We start from the raw sequence: 19,809 nt of genomic DNA on the forward strand, positions 1-19,809 counted from the left end.
TGAGAAGGAGCTGCTCGGTGGCTGCTTGTGACCCGGCTGCTGTCTGGGGAGGCCCCTTGGCCAGGGCCGGATGTGGTCGTTCTTATAGCACTGAGCCGAGATCGCTGTCCTGTTTGCCCAGCTGGTGTCTGTTTGGAGAGCTCTTGAGATCCAGCCACGGAGAGGGCATCTTTCCATCCCCAGAGAAACTACCGTGGTGAAGGCCGGATCTGAGACAAGCACTATGACGATGGATCAGGACAAGGCCAACGAGTGACAGTGAGTCAGTGCATTACCAATGATGACACTCACGGTTGACAGCTTCCAGCAAGAGTGAGGCGGTGACTGTTGGGTGGGGGCAGATGGAGGGCAACTGGACAAATGCCCACGGGCCCTTGATGGGGACCAGGACTAGAAACATTAATGATGTGATCAGAGTGCCCATTGATAAGCTGACCCCAGGGAGGTCTGAACCTGTGCAAGCAGAGAGTGTGTTGATGGGGATGCAAGAGTTTTCTTTTTTTTTAAGATTTATTTATTTATTTGAAAGTCAGAGTTAAACAGGGAAAGAAGGAGGGGCAGAGAGAGAGAGAAAGAGAAAAAGTCTTCCATCTGATGGTTCACTCCCCAATTGGCTGCAATGGCTGGAGCTGAGCCAGTCTGAAGTCAGGAGTTTCTTCTGGATTGGAAGAGGAGCAGCTAGGACTCGAACCAGCATCCATATGGGATGCTGGCACTGCAGGTGGCAGCTTTACCTGCTACGCCACAGCGCCGGCCCCGAGATCTGGTCATTTTGTCTGTGGTCAGCTGGGGAAACCCATCCTGCCTTCCTGTTTGCAGGAGAAACTTTTTGTTTTTAAATGATTTATTTATTTGAAAGGCAGAATTAAGGAGGGAGAGGATAAGGGTAAGGGTTGAGAGAGAGAGAGAAAGACAGAGAGAGAGAGAGAGAGAATGAGCACCCATCTGCTGATTTACTCTCTAAATGGTTGGGTCAGCTAAAGCCAGGAGTTGGGAACTCCATCTAGGACTCTCATCTGGATGGCAGGAGCCAAGCACTTGGTCCATCATCTGATGCCCTCTAGGTCATTAGCAGGAAGCTGGATTGGAAGTGGAAGAGCTGGGACTCGAATGGGCGCTCTACAACATAGGATGCTGGCACTGTGCCGACCCTGCCTAGTCGCTGCTGACTTTCCTGTCACCAAAGCCTTTCTCTGTATCATTTGATATTAGAATCTTAGGCGAGTGGATATATTATATGCACTTTGCGTATTTAATGTGATAAAGACCATGTTCATCTTTGGGAACAGTGGCTAGAGCTTTTTTAAGGTTAAAAAGAGAAAAAGTGAATTGATGTGAGCGATTCAACATATTGAAGATGTCATCGTCAATAAGGAGCTAACCCTGCCGGAATTAGAAATTTGAGGGCATTTGTGTGGACTGCTTCCAGAGCCTGACATTCTGGAAATGCCCCCTGAGCAGCTGCCGTTGGTAGCTTCTGGCCCAGCCAAGTTGTACCAGGCCCAGGCCAGCCTTCACTGTCACGTATGGCCTTTGGAGTCACTACCCTTGGGCAGTGCTCCCCAGTCATTTGTCGGGTGGGCAAATTAATTCAACACTGTATTTGTTACACTTTACTTACCCCACACAGATAGCAGCTATGGGTGAGTTGGCTTTGAGTGGACTGACCCTGTTAGAAAAATCTCTCTGCTCCGTCATCACTGGAGCAAGTATGACTTTCAAGACCACGTGGGACCAGGACAGGTGCTTTGCTCAGAAGTGGGGAGACTTGGCCTTTGGGGAGGAAGGCAAGAGTAACTTCCGTTTTCCAAGTTCACTGTGCTAAACCTTTAGCCTGGGTTCTGGGAGGCCAAGTGGGGCTTATCTATTATTTTACTTTTCTACATATAATTCCCTCTTAAAAGTTTTAGTTTTTAACAGATTCAACATAGTTCATAAATATAATTTTAATAATATGATGATATTCCCTTCCTCCCTCCCACCCCCTTTCTGCTCCCTTTTTTCCTTTTTGAGTTTTTGAGATAACAAATTTTAAGTTTACATTACAGTAAAAAGTCAAAAATAAGAAATTGACAAATCAAAAAACAAAAAGGCACTGCTTTAGTGGGAATGTAGACAACAGCTATAAACAATAATTGGGAGGAAAATGGCTATTTTACCCATATAAAGTACATTTTAAAGAAATTACAGATCCTTAAAGCTATAGTAGTATAACATTCTTAACCACTGGTTTGTCAAAGATATAAAACAAAATTTTACAAAAATATATTTGTAGCCATACTGATGCATACAGGCATTACAAATTTTTTTTTCCTTCTTAAAAAAATTTTAGCTCACACATGCAAGGGAGAATACGCAATATTTGTCTTTCTGGCTCTGGCTTATTTCACTCAATATGATGTCCTCCACTTACATACATTTTGATGCAAATGGTAGAAGTTCACTCTTTTTTATAGCTGAATAATATTCCATGGTATATGTATATCACATTTTCTTTATCCATTCATTGATGATGGACACCTTTGATTGGTTCCAAATTTTGGAACTCTACACTGTTTTCCACAGTGGCTGCACAAATCGACATTCCCACCAACAGCGTATAAGAGTTTCCCTTTTTCTACATCTTTGCCAGCATTTGTTACTCTGTGTTTTGGATGTTAGCCATTCTGACAGGGGTGAGGTGATGTCATTATGGTTTTGATTTGCATTTCCCTGATGGCTAGTGATGTTGAGCACTTTTTCATATATTTATGGCCATTTGTAGTTCTTCTTTTGAGAACTGTCTGTTGAGGCCCTTTGCCCATTTCTTCACTGGATTGGTTGTTTTTCTGTTGTTGAGTTTTTAAAATTGCTGATGTAATCTGGATTTTTTTTCTACTATTCTATTGGATATCTCATTACTGTATTTATTGTTTCCTTTGCTATTTAGAAGCTTCTGAGTTTGATACAATCTTGGTTGTTTTTAGTTTTGCTTTTGTTGCTTGTGCTTTGGGGGTCTTGTCCAAGAAGTTGTCCTACACCAATGTCTCGGAGTGTTTGCCCTGTGTTTTTTTCCAGCAACTTCATGGTCTCAGGTCTTAAATTTAGGTTTTTGATCCATCTTGAGTTGATTTTTGTATGTGATGAGAGGTATGGATCTAATTTCATTCTTCTACATATATACATCCAGTTTTGCCAGCACCATTTGTTGAAGGGCTTATCCTCTTTGGATTGTTTTAGCACTTTGGGTTCATATGAAACACTTGAACATGTACAGATTTAATTTATTTGCCTGTTAACTTTTCCCCACGAGTGTACGCTGCCTCCCCAGATAGACTGTTCTGTTATATCCTCCACCATTAATATAGAGCTTTGCTGTTCAAAAGACCTAAGTAGATAGAGGTGGAATTAAACTGTGGGGATGTGCGAGGCATCATTTTCTCCCTCAGAACAAAGGGAAAGAGAAAGAAGACACCAGACTTCAGGATAGGATATCCCTCCCTCCCGCCAGGCTCTGGGTTGGGACTCCATATTTGTTATTTTCCTCAAGGATTATCCTCACTCTGCAGAAGAGACTGAGTCTCAGAAGAACCAGGAAACTTACCCGTGTTCATACAAGACAGAGAGGGAGGGAGAGAGAGAGAGAGAGAGAGAGAGAGAGAGAGAGACTGACGGGCCAGGCAGGGCTTTGACTCTTTTTTTTAAAAATATATTTATTTAATTTACGGCCGGCGCCGTGGCTCACTAGGCTAGCTAATCCTCCGCCTTGCGGCACCGGCACACCGGGTTCTAGTCCCGGTCGGGGCGCCGGATTCTGTCCTGGTTGCCCCTCTTCCAGGCCAGCTCTCTGCTGTGGCCAGGGAGTGCAGTGGAGGATGGCCCAAGTGCTTGGGCCCTGCACCCCATGGGAGACCAGGAGAAGCACCTGGCTCCTGCCATGGGATCAGCAAGGTGCGCCGGCCTCAGTGCGCTGGCCGCAGCAGCCATTGGAGGGTGAACCAACGGCAAAAGGAAGACCTTTCTCTCTGTCTGTCTCTCTCTCACTGTCCACTCTGCCTGTCAAAAAAAAATATTTATTTATTTTACTTGAAGGTCACAGTTGCACACAGAAAGAAGGAGAGGCAGAGAGAGAGAGAGAGCGAGAGAGAGAGAGTTCTTCCATCCGCTGGTTCACTCCCCAGATGGCCACAACAGCCAGAGCTGTGCTGATCCAAAGCCAGGAGCCAGGAGCTTCTTCCAGGTCTCTCATACAGGTGCTGGGGCCCAAGGACTTGGGCCATCTTCTATTGCTTTCCCAGGCCACAGCAGAGAGCTGGATTGGAAGAGGAGCAGCTGGGACTCGAACTGGTGCCCATGTGGGATGCCGGCGCTGCAGGCAGTGGCCCCACCTACTATGCCACAGCGCTGGCCCCAGGGCTTTGACTCTTAAATAAAGAAGTAAATAATTATTATATAGTGTTTAATGGCAAAACAATATGTAGGATAATGGAATACGGAAATCAGTTTAACATCAACAAGAGAGTGAGAGGATTGGAGTGGGCATTTAGTTGGGGTAAAGATGCCATGTCCCATGGGGCCAGCGCTGTGGTATACTACGTTAAGCCTCTGTCTGGGGCACTAGCATCCCTTTTGGGTGCTGGTTCAAGTCCTGGCTGCTCTACTTCCAATACAGCTCCCTGCTAATACACCTGGGAAAGCAGCAGAGTATGGCCCAAGTCCTTGGGCCCCTGTACATGTGGGAGACTTGGAAGAAGCTCCTGGCTCCTGGCTTCAGATTGGCCTAGCTCCAGCTTGTAGTGATTTGAGAAGTGAACCAGTTGATGGGAGTCCACTCTCTTTGTAACTCAGCCTCTCAAATAAATAAATACATTTTATTAAAAGATGCCATGGCCCACATTGCAGTACCTGGGTTCGGCTTCCCGTGGCTGTTGACTGTAGCTTCCTGCTAACGCAGACCCACGGATGTAGTGATGGTTCAAGTAGTAAGATTTCTGCCACCCAGGTGGGAGACCTGGCTCCTGGCTCTGGCCCCCCCCCCCCCCCCCCGCCCCAGCCATTGTGGGTATTTAGAGAGTTAACCAGCAGATGGGCGCTCTCCTCCTCTCTGCCTCAATAATAATGATCATTATTGAGGAACAGACCAAGAGATGAACAACATGAAAGGCAGAGTTAACACTGAAGCCTTGATTCTGAGTTCCACAGGCTGGAAACTCAGGCAGGGTTTTTAGGGGACCGTCATGAGGCAGAATTGCTGCTTTTTGAGGAAATTTGTCCTTGCTCTAAAAGCCTTCAACTACATAGAATGGGTGTGAAAAACTGATAAAGGAGGCATTTAAAAGCAGTGGAGGAAGTTTTCATTATGGAACAAATTATGTTTATGTAATTGGCTATTATTTGGTGTCTTCATCTGAAGTAATCATGGAAAATATTAAAGATTGTTCAACTTTAAAATTAAAATATATAAAATTAAGGGAAATGAAGCTAAGATTTAAGAAGTTGAAAATAAAAAATGACTTATCTCTAACATACCACATATTAAATCTTATATGATTATAGATATAAAACTAGAATACTTTTCTTAAAGATATGTTTATTTATTTATTTGAGAGGCAGAGTTACAGGGAGAAACAGAAAGAGAGGTCTTAGATCTGCTGGCTCACTCCTCAAATGACCACAATGGCCAGAGCTGGACTGATCCAAAGCCAGGAATCAGGAGCTTCTTCTGGGTCTGAGAAGTATTTGCACGTGGATGCAGGGACCCAAGCTCTTGGGCCATCTTCCGCTGCTTTCCCAGGTCATTAGCAGGAAGCTGGATTGGAAGAGGAGCAGCTGGGACACAAACTGGCACCCATATGGAATGCTGGCACCTCAGGCAAAGGTTTAACCTATTGCGCCATAGCGCCGGCCCCCAACGAGGCATTTAAAAAAACTGCACAACCCAGAGTCATAATGGTTCAGAACGATATACTTAATAACATTGAAACAAAAATATTTCTGTAAAACTAAGAGTAAAATAACCCTAATTTAAAAAAGCACATTAAGCTGGGAAAAATATTCATCATATGTAGTATAAAAGGTTAATATGGTAAGCTAAACTGCTGCCTACAATGCCGACATCCTGTATTAGAGTGCTGGTTTGAGTACTCGCTTCTCCACTTCTGATCTATCTCCCTGCTAATGTGCCTGGGAAGGCAGCAGATGATGGCTTGGGCCCCTGACTCCCACACAGGAGACCTAGCTGGAGCTCTGGGCTCCTGGCATCAGCGTGGCACAGCTCTGGGCCATTGTAGCTAAATGGGAAGTATACCAGCAGATGAAAGACTTTTTCTCTCCCTCTCTCTGTTACTCTGCCTGTCAAAGAAGTAAACCTAAAAAAAAAGGTTAGTATTAAAAATGACTAAATGCCTGTAGATCAGTAAGAAAACAAACAAACCCATTTTAAAATGGGCAAGGAAAAAATAATTCACAGAAGAAAAAGAATATGTAGCTTCTGAATACAATAACCAAGTCATTGATAGTTAGGGAATGTACAAGCTAAAGGCTCATGGACATCATTGAGAAGCTTGGTGTCTGGCTTTGTGTAGGTCTGGGGTGCTTGGGTCTACACTGCCATGGAAGTGGGTTCCTGAATGTTAGTGCAGGTGATAAGGTTTCAGAATGATAGAACTGGGTGGCAGCTCCTACCTGCCAGAGGTGAGGTGGCCACAGTTTGAAGATGGCTGTTGAAGGCCCCCAGAGTAGCAGTGACGGTGCTATTTCCACTCCCCCGCCCCTTGTTGAAGACAGTAAATGAGAAATAACAGTGCATTCCAGGGGGAAGTGTAAATATGATTGCCAGCATCAAAACATAATGGAAGGGGGTGGTCCACATAGCATCTCCACTCAGTTTGCCAATTTTGTTCCAATAAAAGCCAGAAGAACTATGGGAGACTCTTAGGACTCCATACACTTACTTGGGTGAAGCTGTTTTGCTGGATTTGCTATCTTTGCTGGTAAAGATCCATGCATACCTTTGTCTGTGACCACTGATCTGGCAAATGCTTCTCTCTCTCTCTTTTTTTTTTTTTTTTTTTTTTTAAGACAGGCAGAGTGGACAGTGAGAGAGAGAGACAGAGAGAAAGGTCTTTCTTTACCATTGGTTCACCCTCCAATGGCCACTGTGGCCAGTATGCTGCGGCCGGCGCACCGTGCTTATTCGAAGGCAGGAGCCAGGTGCTTCTCCTGATCTCTGGTGTGGGTGCAGGGCCCAATCACTTGGGCCATCCTCCACTGCACTCCCGGGCCACAGCAGAGAGCTGGCCTGGAAGAGGGGCAACCGGGACAGAATCCGGTGCCCCGACCGGGACTAGAACCCGGTGTGCCGGCGCCGCAGGTGGAGGATTAGCATAGTGAGCCCTGGCGCAGGCGCTTCTCAGTTCTAACGGCAAGAGCCTGTGGTGGCCACCTTTGATATGGAAATGGTATATCTGTATATCCACGCTCTACAAGCCTATGGGAACCTTAATCATCAACAGAACATTGCTCTGTCCACCTATTAGCCATGCATGGACCTGCTAATCACGGAGAGATAAGTATCACAGATGCATGGATGCAGTGGTTTCTACCAGGGGTGGTTTTTACCCAGGGACATTTGGGAACATCTATTGACATTTTGGGTTGCAGCACTGTGGGGGTGTGTGCAATTGGCATCCAATGAGTAGAGCCAGAGATGCTATTGCATATCCCACAATGAAGAGAATAGCTCCCAACCACAACAGAGAATTATCTGGCCCCAAATGCCTATAGGGCCAGTCAAGAAACACTGCCCAGGGAGACAGCTGTGCTCCAGAGGAGGAGTTCAACCCTAAGAAAACGCAGGGGTCTATCACATCAGTCACACTGCCAGTAGTCGAGGGAATGCCAGAGCATTCTACAGTTGAAGGATGAACGGCACATTCTAGGCACTTATGGGTATTTTCTGAAAGAATAAAGGGAATGAAAGGCGCATGGGGAAGCTCCCTGTGCAGAGAGAGCTGAGTGAGCGGCAGAGTTTCCCAGAAGGCAGAAGTTTGCTGTGCCCAGAGGCCAGGAAAGGGGCTGTGATGCAGCCTGGGAGTAGCTGTAGCTTGTGTGGTTTGCATGTAATTCATTGGGATGCTCACCCATGGGAGGTAGAAGAAAACAAGAGACTTTCATCAGGGGAGAGACAAGGCCTGTGTTCCAGAAAGATCACGCAGGGGCTGGTTTGAGGTTGTTCTGCAAGGCTATGAGGCCAGGGTCAGGTCAACTAGTCTGGCCCCTTTTTTGCAATGGTCCAGCTGGGAAGCCATGGATACCTGTTCTGGGGCAGAATGGAAATGAAGATGAAGCAGATTTTGTGGGTTTGTTAGGAAGAATCATCAGAATTTTCTGACTGCATTGGGAATGCAGGTAGAGGGATAAGCGGAGTGGAAGAAAACTTCCAAGTCTTTATATCCTTGGGGCACTAGGGAATACAGGAAAAGAAAAAAGCTTTAAAGGACAGCGTTGAGAAGATCATGAGTTTTGTTTTGGATATTTGCAACTTAAAGATGTAGGGCAGAACCGACATTGTGAGACAGTGGGCCAATCAGTGGCCTGAAATGCTGGCATCCCGTATCAGAGTGCCGGTTTGAGTCCTGGCTGCTCTGCTTTGATCTAGCTTCCTGCTAATGTGCTTAGGAAATCAGATAAGTACTTTGTCTGTGTCACCCATGTGGGAGACCAAGATGGAGTTCTGGCCTCCTGTCTTCAGCCTGGCCCAGCTCCAGCCATTGTGGATATTTGGGGAGTAAACCAGCAGATGGAAGATCTCTGTCTGCCTATCTCTCTGTCATTCTGCCTTTCAAACAAACAAACAAACAAATTAATAAAATAAAGACTCGGAGAGCATTTTAAACTCATAGCTGATAAGTGATAAAACTAATATTCAAATCCAGGCAATTTTGCCTCTAACATTACCCTGTTATTTCATAAACTCCCCTTTTTTCATAATTTGAGATCTTTAAAATGTATTTAATTTGAAATATCTATTGATGGCAATCTATTGAAATTACTAGTGCATTTACACTTTGCTCCAGCTATCCCACTTCTGAAGGAATTGGTCTCACAGTCAAACCTGGAAATCACACATGCACAATGTCACCCATTGCAGTTTAGTTGGGAATAGCAAAAGGCTGGAAACAGTAGAGGCAGAAGGATTAATTCCACTATAGTGCATTCACACAATGGACTACCCTGTAGTTCTACAGAAGCATGAGGAAGCTGTCACTGAATTATTCAGAGAGATCTTTGGGGTTCACAGTCAAGTTGAACAGACAGCAACACTACAACCCAGTGTATCAAACTCTGTGCATGGTATGCTCCCTTTTGTGTAAGAAAGAGTGAAAGTGAGACAGTATTTGCTTGCTGTCTGTATGAAGGATGTCTCCTGAAGGCGGTGAGATTCTTCCTGAAGTAGTTACTTGTAAGGATGATGAAGGGGGGAGTAGAAGGACACTCGGTGGGGCAGGTCTCTCAGTGGATGTCTTTAGACTTGAACTGTTAGTGCGGCAGCTACCCAAGCATTACAATTCCTCAAGTGTAGCACACTTACCCATTCACATCTCTCTGCATTTGGAACTTGGTTCTGCCCCTGGAAAGATGTATTTGGCTTATAAGCTCATAATATTCCTTCACTTAGCCATCAACTGATGGGTCAATCAACCCATTGATTTAGCCCATTCGTTCATCTGTATTCCAGGTGCTGGGCTAGCCACACAGGAAGTACTTGAGGAAGCAAACATAGCTGCTGCTATAAACCTGGACATAAAGATGGAGACTAGTCAGATCACCCAGAAATATATGAAAATGTCAACTATGCTACACAAGTGTGACAGTAATTCTGGGATGAGCCAGAGAGGATATTTTGGGCAAGTCTTCCCTGAGAAAATGGCTTCAGAACCTCAGGAAGTGCAGAAGATGATAGGCAGAGGGGCCAGCGCTGTGGCGTAGTGTGTTAAAGCCCCAGCCTGCAGTGCTGACATCCCATATGGGCGCAGGTTTGAGTCCCGGCTGCTCCACTTCTGATCCAGCTCTTTGCTGTGGCCTGGGGAAGCAGTAGAAGATGGCCCAAGTCCTTGGAACCCTGCACCCATGTGGGAGACCCAGAAGAGGCTCCTGGCTCCTGGCCTTGGATCAGCATAGCTCTGGCCATTGTGGCCATCTAGGGGGTGAACCAGCAGATGGAAGACCTCTCTCTCTGGCTCTACCTTTCTCTGTAATTCTGTCTTTCAAATAAATAAAATAATTCTTAAAAAAAAAAAAGCTGATAGGCAGAGAGAGAGGAAAGGCAGAGGGGACAGTGTTTGTAGAAGTTTTGGGCAAGAAGGAGTCACAGAATTTGAAGCCCCCCAGTAGAGCCCATGCTGCTGTGTGGGGGCTGAGGAGATGGGCAGATGTGTCACGGGGTGAGGGGCAGGCACACGTAGGATCTGGGGGAGATGCCCAGGATGAGGGTCTGCGTCATGACAGCCAGGTGGAGGCTATGAGGGAAGGGGAACAATGTGCTTCCAGCTGCATTTTAAGAGGATCACTGGGGGCTCTTTGGGGAATGCCTGGGGTGTGGAACAGGGGTTGACTCAGGGGATCCGCTGGGTGGCTGTTGCTAGAGCAGGCAAAAAGTGACCTTTGTTTGGACCATGGTGGAGGTCATGGTGACAGAAGGAGATGGCCTTGAGGGAAAGCAAAGCCAAGGTGGCTGGATGAAGGGTTTGACGAGGGGCTGAGCAGAGAGCGGGAGGCAAGCGTGGCCTCTGGGGGTGCCGTTGAGCACGTGCGGCTGGCATTTCCTGGAAGGAGGCCCAGGGGCGGGGTGTGTGTGTGTGTGTGTGTGTGTGTTCAGGGGAACGCGTGAGGCTGGGCCGCCTCTGTCTCCCTGGAGCTGTCGCTCTCTCCTGGCTCACCTGCGGAGGCTTGGCCCTCACCTTTCGTGTTTCAGGTTTCGTCTGCTTCTGAAAGTCTTCCCTTTGGTGCTGCTCACCGCTTCCGTGTGTGCAGGGGCCTTGCACAGAAGGAGCCGGCTCAGGGAATGCAGCCCTAACACTGATGTTGCTTCTTGTATTCACGGAAGCAGCAGTGGGGTCACTGCTTTTTATCCATATGGAAAGGAGAAGACGGGAGATTCTCTTAGGCTTTTGATACTGGCACAGAAATGGAATGCAGTTTTCAAAGACTGACGTTTGCTCCTGCATAGCTCAGTTCAACAACGCAGCCACATTCAGTTGAGGACAAGTAAGTTAAGCTCCTGTGCCAAACTTTGGGGCCTGAAGGCACCTGGGGTGACTGAGTTGTAACAGGACTGCAAGGACAGAGGCTTGTTTGGCTGAGGTGTTTGCTCCCTGCAGTGCGAGGCCTATCTTCCAACTCATGTATACTTTGGATGTCTCTAAACGCATATTCGGTTGGTAGTGACATATGAGGGGTCTTCAAAAAGTTTACGGAAAACATGTATTACAAAAAAAATCATGTGGATTTCACACTTCTTATACACAAATAAACTTATTTTTAATCCCCTTTTCCCTGAGCTTTTTGATGCAACCTCCCGTAAGTGTTGACAAATGGCCGTGGTTCATGGAGGAGCGCTGGAGACAGGAAGATTACAGCTCCCGCAAGGGCCAAGACAGCGTCTCAAATGGTTGGCTTTCTGGTGTATTTTGTTGGATTTTCTGGAGGCCATGCACATGGCCTTAAAGTTTGCGATTGTGGGGACATCATTGACTACAGTCTCAGCGTCCGTGCTCAGAATTGGCATTGAGGCCCTGCTTGCCATGACTGGGCAGGGTGGATACTGAGGCCCGTTTCTGGGAGAGAGTGGAGTGCCTCACTGGCCTTACAGAACATTCTAGAGAACTGCACTGCAGTTGGAGAGGCCTCTGCTTCAGGTTCCTTCCTTCCCTTTCTCCCTCACGTGGGTCAGACCTGCGTCCTGGTCTCACACCTCTCATAGCCTCTCCCACCCCTTCCCCAGGCTCTCTCTGGTAGGGACTGAATGTGTCCCTTTCCCTGAATTCATTTGTTGAAGTCCTAATCCCCAGGGTTAGGGCCTTTGGGAGGTATTAGGTCCTCAGGGTGGAGCCCCCAAGAGTGGGATTAGTGCCCTTACAAAGGAGACCCGGAGAGTTCTCTTGCCCTCTTTAGTATGTGAAGATACAAGGAGAAGTCAGGGATCTGTGACCCGTAACCTTGACCTGACCATGCAGACATCTGATCCCACACTTCTAGCTTCCAGCCCTTGTTAATCAAAACAAGATGCACCTGCTTCATCCGGGTCCTAAGAGGGGACATCATGGAAATGTGGACATTAAGCTCCACGTGGGACTTGTATAGGTATCACAAAATAACCAGGTGCTTCACACCTGCTGAGGCACCACCCTGTACCGCATGAGAGAAGCCAGCGACGGGGGGAGCTCTCTCTGTTGCTGCAGACCACAGCTGCAGGTGCTGCGCAGGTGCCCTCTCTGTCTCTCCCCGCCGCCCCCGCCCCGGGTAATCCTCTGGCCCACTGCCCACTTATGTTGGGTATTGCTCCATGTGGGGCAACCCATGCTCATGCTTGAACGTGGGCTCGCTTTTTCACCTGTTGAATGAATTAATGTTGTTATCACTTATATGTGCACTTTCTATGCGTCTGCACTTAGAATGCTTGTCTTGGTGTGAGGCAAGAGCTTGGAGTAAGATTAATACACCCTTGTCCACATCAGTAGCATTTGAGTGAAGACCTAAAGAAGATAAAGGAGGGAGTTTGCTGACCCCTGGAAAAGGGCATCGGGGAAGGTCACAGCCAGTGCACAGACTCTGTGGCGGGGGCAGCTAACTTTGTTCTCTCTTAACCCTGGGTGGGTTCTTGGTGTAACTGTAGCCTGTACAGACCTACATGAACACATCCTTACCCTCCTCTTTAGGTGGAAAAATAGCAGTTGTCTGTCAATGTAGTAAACACGAATGAGAACTTTCTGAGCCGTGATAGAGTGTGGTTGCCTGTCTCCCACCTGGGTGTTGAGACAGACTTTTTCTGTGTTAAAGCACACTTCTTATTTATGGTCAGCTTCCAAGAAAACTTTTTAAAAAAAATCGAATCAATTTCTCATTTATTACATTTTGTTTTGTAAAAGATTTTATGTCAGTGACTGAAGAGGGAAGGTGCCGATAGTAAAATAATTGGTTTATAAGTGGAAAATTAATCAGGCTCTCCCTTTTGCATTGTCCCCGCCAAGGTCAGGCCATGACTGAAATGCAAAGAATACTTGTTTGTGCAGCAGGTGGGTGCTAGGTGTGTGTGGAGGGTTGTTAACCTCGGGCTCCCTCCTGGAGGTAAGTGTAGAGCAGATGCCTGAGTGAGCTTCAAAGGAAAAGGACGGTGTTGTATCTGGATGTAAGAATGACGATTGCACTTCCATTAATTAGGATAACAATTACGGGAGCTTGAGGGGTCCCACCAAACCCCCAGGAAGACTTTTTCCCTGGTGGGTATAATAATATCGCTATTTTCCGGGTACCTTTCTGATATGTATCATACTTCTCAGACTCCCTTTGTAAAGACTGCTGCCGGGGGCACACTTGGGGGTTGCTAGAACATTCTTTGGTTTCAGTCAGGCAACCGTCTGCCTTCTGGGAGTGTTGATTCCTCTGTTGGGAGCAAGAGGCCGGCTGGACTCAACTTTGTCTGGAAGTGCGAATGCCATGTCCCGGTTTCGGTGAAACAAAAGGTCTACTTCCTGGTTGACTTTCTGTTTGCACACTGATAACGAATTTCTTCATGTTGTTGACCCAGATGTAGTCGTATCTCGCCTGCTGACAGCGCGCGCCTTGCGGATTGGCTGCCGTGGAATTTACTGGGCTCCTGTTGAACACGGACTCTGTTTTCCTGGAAAATGGAATAATGGAACAGCTGACCTGTCTGCTGTGAGCCGAGCTGGGTTCCAAGAACAGCACTGCAAGTCACTCTGCCTGATTCACCTTCAGGCCTCGACCTGGAATTTCTGTTGGTGGCAACAAAGCTGCCATGGAAAACCACAGACTTCACCTTTGCAAAACAAAGCTCCCACTTAAAAAAATAAAAGGCAGACAAAGTTTTAAGAAACTGTCATTTAAGGTTCATGGGTGATACTTACCTTAGGGTCAGTGTCACAAAAACGTCTATGATAAAATTGCCAGGGCTTTCCACGACACAGCCCACAGCCTCTGCAGAAAATTCTCAGGTTGTCATTTGGGGGGGTCATTGTGAGAGAAGGAGAGGAGACGGGCACAGTGGTCTGGATCAGTGATGCTTCTGAACGTGGGTGGGGCCACGGTTTGGTGCATGTGAGACCCTGAGATCTTTGTAAGCTGAACGCATCACTCTTGCCCTTTTCTTTATTATTATTATTATTATTATTATTTTGACAGGCAGAGTTGGACAGTGAGAGAGAGAGAGGCAGAGAGAAAGGTCTTTCTTTATCCGTTGGTTCACCCCCCAAGTGGCTGCTACGGCTGGTGTGTTGCAGCCGACGTGCTGCACTGATCTGAAGCCAGGAGCCAGGTGCCCCCTCCTGCATGCGGGTGCAGGGCCCAAGCACCTGGGCCATCCTCCACTGCACTCCCGGGCCACAGCAGAGAGCTGGACTGCAAGAGGAGCAACTGGGACAGAATCCGGCGTCCAAACCTGGACTAGAGCCTGGGGTGCCGGCGCCGCAGGTGGAGGATTAGCCTAGTGAGCCGTGGCGCTGGCCTCTTGCCCTTTTCTTTACTCCTTCCTTACAGGAAATGCCAAGACACCACATTCGCTGGTACTTCTTGAAATCCCATTGCTATTTCCCATCTGCAGAGCCTTGCGGGGGGGTCCTCTAGAATAGTGTCCCTAGGAGTGCTCATTTAATCATTCTCCTGCAAATATTCCCCAGAGCACTTTGCTCTTTCTTTCTATGGGGCAGAGACACAGGGGCTTTAGGTCAGAAATTAAATGCAAAACCACGTATGGCCCCTGGGCTGCGGTCTTCTTACAAGTAAATTGTTTTCTTCCCTTCAGAAGTCACTGCTAACAGACAACCTCCTGTTGCTGTTGGTGACGCAGGGCTGGGGAGAGACTGGGCAGGAATGTGCCGGGGGTCCTAATACCTACATTTCTGTCTTATTGGTCCCCAGTGTCCAAGGACTGGGCAGACACAGCATGCAGGCTGATTTTTGGCACAGAAAATGAAAGGAAGCCAGGCAGGACAGGCAATACAAACCCATGGGAAGTGTCTTCTTAAGTTGGATGAATGCCAGCAGCATGAGCCAAGGTGACTTCAGCGAGGGTTCCTGGGCACTGGCTCTGGCTCTCCAGACCTGCTCTACCCCAGCACCTTCCCAACCAGTCCTGCCCTCCCCCGTGTCAGTGCGCCTGGGTTTGGTGAGGATGACGATGTATTCGGTCTGAGGGTTACCTTTGTGGCTGGAAGCTCATAGGTTTCCTAGAAGCTTCTGGAATCTGTAGCCCCTCAGCTGAGGGACATACACATAGTGTCATTGTGACACCCGAAATCTTAACTCGTAATCCCGTGACTGTCACAGAGTGTAGTTCCAATCCCTGGAAAACTGCACCCTGCAGGAACCTCCCTGGATAGCTTACTCTGGGGGAGCTGACCAGCCTCGGGTGTGGCCCCAGGCAGGCAGGGACAGAAAGAGGATGGGGGTCAACATGTTAAGAGAGGGGGTCCCTTTCTCTCTGGCACAGACAACAGAATAACTTTATGCAGAAGACTCAAATGAAAGCTAGAACTCCAATCTGTCGATTTTCTACAAGAGATGGAACCGCAGAGAGGCTAAATTCTCAAGAACGCCAGGCAGGTAACCCGGGTGGGGGATGGAGGAAGTGTCGTGGGCATGGACTCAGCTGGGGTGTTAGCAAGGACGCTACTCAGAGTCCCGTGCGCGCTCCGTGGAGGTGGAGTGGTGCTCCTCCCACCCCCAGAGGTATGACTGTCTGAAAGCTGTGAACGCTACCTTTTTGGAGAAAGTGTTCCTGTGGATATAACTAAGACTCCGGGGATGGAATCATCTGGGGTTGGGCTGTGTCCTGAATCCAGTGACAACTGACAAAGTGTCCTCATTAGGAAGAAAGGATGGCTGTGTGAAGACAGTGGCCGGGGCTGGTGTCACGGAGGGAGCCGAGGTTCGCACTCGGCCACCAGAGCCAGGGAGAGGCATAGACTCGTTCTGTTCTACTTCAGAGCCCCTACAAGGAACCCACCCCACTGCTTCTCAGCCTTTTGGCTGAGATCGCGTGTAGGAACCCACCTTGCCCACACCTTGAAATGAGCTTTCTGGCCTTCAGAACCATGAAAAAAAAAATATATATATATATATTTAGACAGTGAGAGAGAGAGAAAGAGAGAAAGGTCTTCCTTTTTCCATTGGTTCACCCCCCAAGTGGCTGCTATAGCCGGTGTGCTGCGGCCAGCGCACTGCGCCAATCCGAAGCCAGGAGCCGGGTACTTCCTCCTGGTTTCCCATGCAGGTGCAGGGCCCAAGGACCTGGCCATCCTCCACTGCACTCCCTGGCCACAGCAGAGAGCTGGCCTGGAAGAGGAGCAACCGGGACAGAATCTGGCACTCCAACTGGGACTAGCACCCGGTGTGCCGGCGCCGCAGGTAGAGGATTAGCCTAGTGAGCCGCAGTGCCGGCGAAAGAATATATTTTAAGCTGCCCAATTGATGGTGATTTGTTATGGAGTATGTTATAGGAAGCCAGTGCACTCTCCACTTCCTCAGAGATGGCCTGAGGTCAGGCCCCTCCTCCCCTTCACGGTGCTGACATGGGCCTGGCCAACATTTGCCCTCAGCCCTGATGGGTTTGGAGTTTAACTCTGAGTGACCACCTTATGCCGCAAGCATTCTTGAGGGTAGTAATAAAGGTGGAGGAGACTTCTGCAGAAAGTGTGTTCCACAAGGCTGAAAATCCCAAAAGGTTCCTTTCATTTCTTTGCATGAACTCACCAGCTCCGAGTGGTTCCACGACTTTGTTTCTTCTCCTGGGGCTTTGGGTGTGAACTGCGCGGTAGGTGCACCGTCTGCTTCATCAGTGGCCAGGCTGTGAAGAGGCGCTGGTTCAGGTGTCTTTCCTAATTTAAAGGAGAGTTTATCTGGGAAACAAGTTTCATGGAAGACAGAATGCTTGTGCTGCCTCTGGGGGGTGAGTAGTGGTTCTGACGTGGAGATGGGGGGAGGGTGGCATGAGGCTTTGATGGGGCTCTCACATCGACTGCAGGAGGAGGGAAGCAGCCAGCAGGGATGACCGAGAAGACCTGCTTTGCACACTGAGCAGCTGTTGGTGGGTGATTTGGAGCCCCCGGGGAGAGCCAGGCAGGAGGGCATTGCGATCAGATTGGATTCCGGCAGGAGCCCTTTGGCAGCATGCTGGGGTGGAGTGGGGTGACGGTGGAGGAGGCAGAGGAATAGCTGGCAAGCTCTTTCAGTCTGTTTTCTGTTGCTATGGCAGAATACCCAAGACTGCGTAATTTGTAAAGGAAAGAAGCGCGTGGTCCTCCTGGAAGCTGAAGTCCGTGATTGGTTGCATCTGGGGAGGGCCTCATGCTGACAGAGGAGCGGGAAGGCAAGTGGATGTGCACAAGAGAAACAACACGAGAGGCACCCTCACCTTATAACAACTTGCCTCGCTCCTGCAGTAACGCACCCAGTACTGCAAGAGCGAGGGCTCACTCACACCTGCGAGAACCAGCCCAGTTCCAGGTCAGCAGCGTGGACCCCTTCACGAGGGCTTCTCTGACCCAAACACTTCTCACAGCCCTCGCTGTCTCCCACCACGGTCACGCTGGGAACCAAGCCGGCCGAACCACGGTGCAGACTGTGGGAATGAGAAGCCAGAATCAAGGTGGAACATGATCTTGAGTTGTGAGGCTTTAGGACTCCGTGTTGCAGTTCACATCACGTTTCCCGTTCCCCCATTTCCAAGCGGCGCTGAAGCACACATGACTTACAAGTAGCAAGGTGTGTGTGAAAGTGGTAACCCTGTTAGGAGCAGGTCATCAGCGCTGAGGTTCCATTGCCCCGGGTAAACTGTTCCATGAGGCAGCTTCGAGTTGGAACGAGAGGAATGACAGTGAACCATGGGCTACACCACACGGGGCTTGACTCTCCATCTTTTTTTTTTTTTAAGATTTTTTTTTTTATTTGCAAGGCGGAGTTACAGAGAGGGAGAGACAAGGAGAGACAGAGAGGTCTTCCATCTGCTGGTTCACTCCCCAAATGGCCACAATGGCTAAGGCTGGGCCAGGCCAAAGCCAGGAGCTCGGAACTCTGTCCTGGTCTCCTTTGTGGATGGCAGGGACCCAAGCACTTGAATCATTATCCACAGCTTTCCCAGGCTCATTAGGGAGCTGGGTCAGAAGTGGAGCAGCTGAGACTGGAACTGGCACTGATATGGGATGCTGGTGTCACAGGTGACAGGCTTAACCCATCTGGCATTCTGCCCCCAACTCTTCCATCTTTACCAAGATCCATAATCCAGGTATGTTTTGATTAAAGCCAAAATAATAATTATATACAATTAAGCTAAGGTTAGCTACCAGGTGTTTCTGGAGGGGGAGTTATGTTTCCATAACATGCATTCAACCCCAAAATAGAAAAAGTGATCAGGGGCCGGTATTGTGGCGTAGCGAGTTAAACTTCCACCTGCGAAGCCAGCATCACGTGTGAGAGCTGGTTTGAGTCAACTTCCCCTCCAGCTCCCTGATAATGCACCTGGGAATGCAGCAGAAGGTGGTCCAAGTCTGGGCCTCTACTACCCATGTGGGAGACCTGGATGGAGTTCCAGGCTCCTGACTGCAGGCTGGCCCAGCCCTGGCCATTGTGGGAGTGAATCAGCAGATGGAAGACCTCTCTCTCTCTCTCTCTCGTTCTTTCTGTAACTCTGTCTTTCAAATTAAGAAAATAAATCTTTAAAAAAGAAAAATGATCAACAAGTGGTATATTAGTCAGTTTTTCATCGTAGCAAAATGTCTAACCCAGTGGACTTACGAAGGGAAGGCGTTTTACTTTGGCTCATGGTTTTTGAGGTTCACGATTCAGCAACAGGGGACTCCCACTGGCTGGCCCTCTGGTGAGGCTGGAGGGTGGCCATGGGCAAGTGTGTGCTGAGAAACAACCGCATGGTGAACCAGGAACCCAAGAGAGTGGCTGGATCTGAGTCGCCTGTTGTAACCAACCCAAAGCCAGCCCTCGCAGGGAACTACCTTGATCTCGCACACAGGGACCTCCTGCTAGGCCACCTCCTAGACCCCATAATTGGGTTACATTTCCACCCTCTCAGCACCACTGGCACAAGACTTTGAGGCTTAAACTTTAAATATCTGCCTGAGTCCAGGAGCCACAGCCGATTCAAACCCTAGGGAGTGAGCAGGATGTGACCCCGCTCTTCCAAGCATCTTGTCTTATGGTGTATGCACCCATCCTGGCATCTTGTGTTCCTGGTGTGGTGTCTGGCATGCCACAGGTGCTCACTCGATTAAAGAAAGAATGGAAAAAGGAAATAAAAAAATACCAAGCCAGGATTTCTTCACCACCTGCTGGTGTACAGTTTTTCTCTCTGTCTGAGATCACACAAACTGGAGTTAGTCAAACAGAATCTTACTGGTCAAACATTTGCTTTTCCAGATACAGGGGACTTCTAGCCCATATTCTGTCTGGGTGAGCCTGCTCACGCCTTTCTTGTTCTTGGTTCTTTGCAAACACGGGCTGAGCCCTGAGCTTCAGCCCCTCCTTGTTCTTTTCTCTTCTGTTCGCTGGGGTTGAGGGGTAAATGCTGAATAAACAGAAATT

At 48.3% G+C, this 19,809-nt stretch overlaps 1 long non-coding RNA gene across 1 annotated transcript in view; it reads left to right on the forward strand.

Annotated features, from left to right (window-relative positions):
* LOC127487586 (uncharacterized) overlaps positions 1–18,748 on the forward strand; it is a 65,864-nt gene extending 47,116 nt beyond the window's left edge. Inside the window, exon 3 of the long non-coding RNA XR_011387711.1 lies at positions 13,787–18,748. This is a non-coding gene — a long non-coding RNA (uncharacterized lncRNA). The remainder of the gene's footprint in view (positions 1–13,786) is intronic.
* The last annotated feature ends 1,061 nt before the right edge of the window (positions 18,749–19,809 follow it).

Source organism: Oryctolagus cuniculus, chromosome 4 (genome assembly GCF_964237555.1).
Source record: "Oryctolagus cuniculus chromosome 4, mOryCun1.1, whole genome shotgun sequence".
Lineage (NCBI taxonomy): Eukaryota > Metazoa > Chordata > Mammalia > Lagomorpha > Leporidae > Oryctolagus > Oryctolagus cuniculus.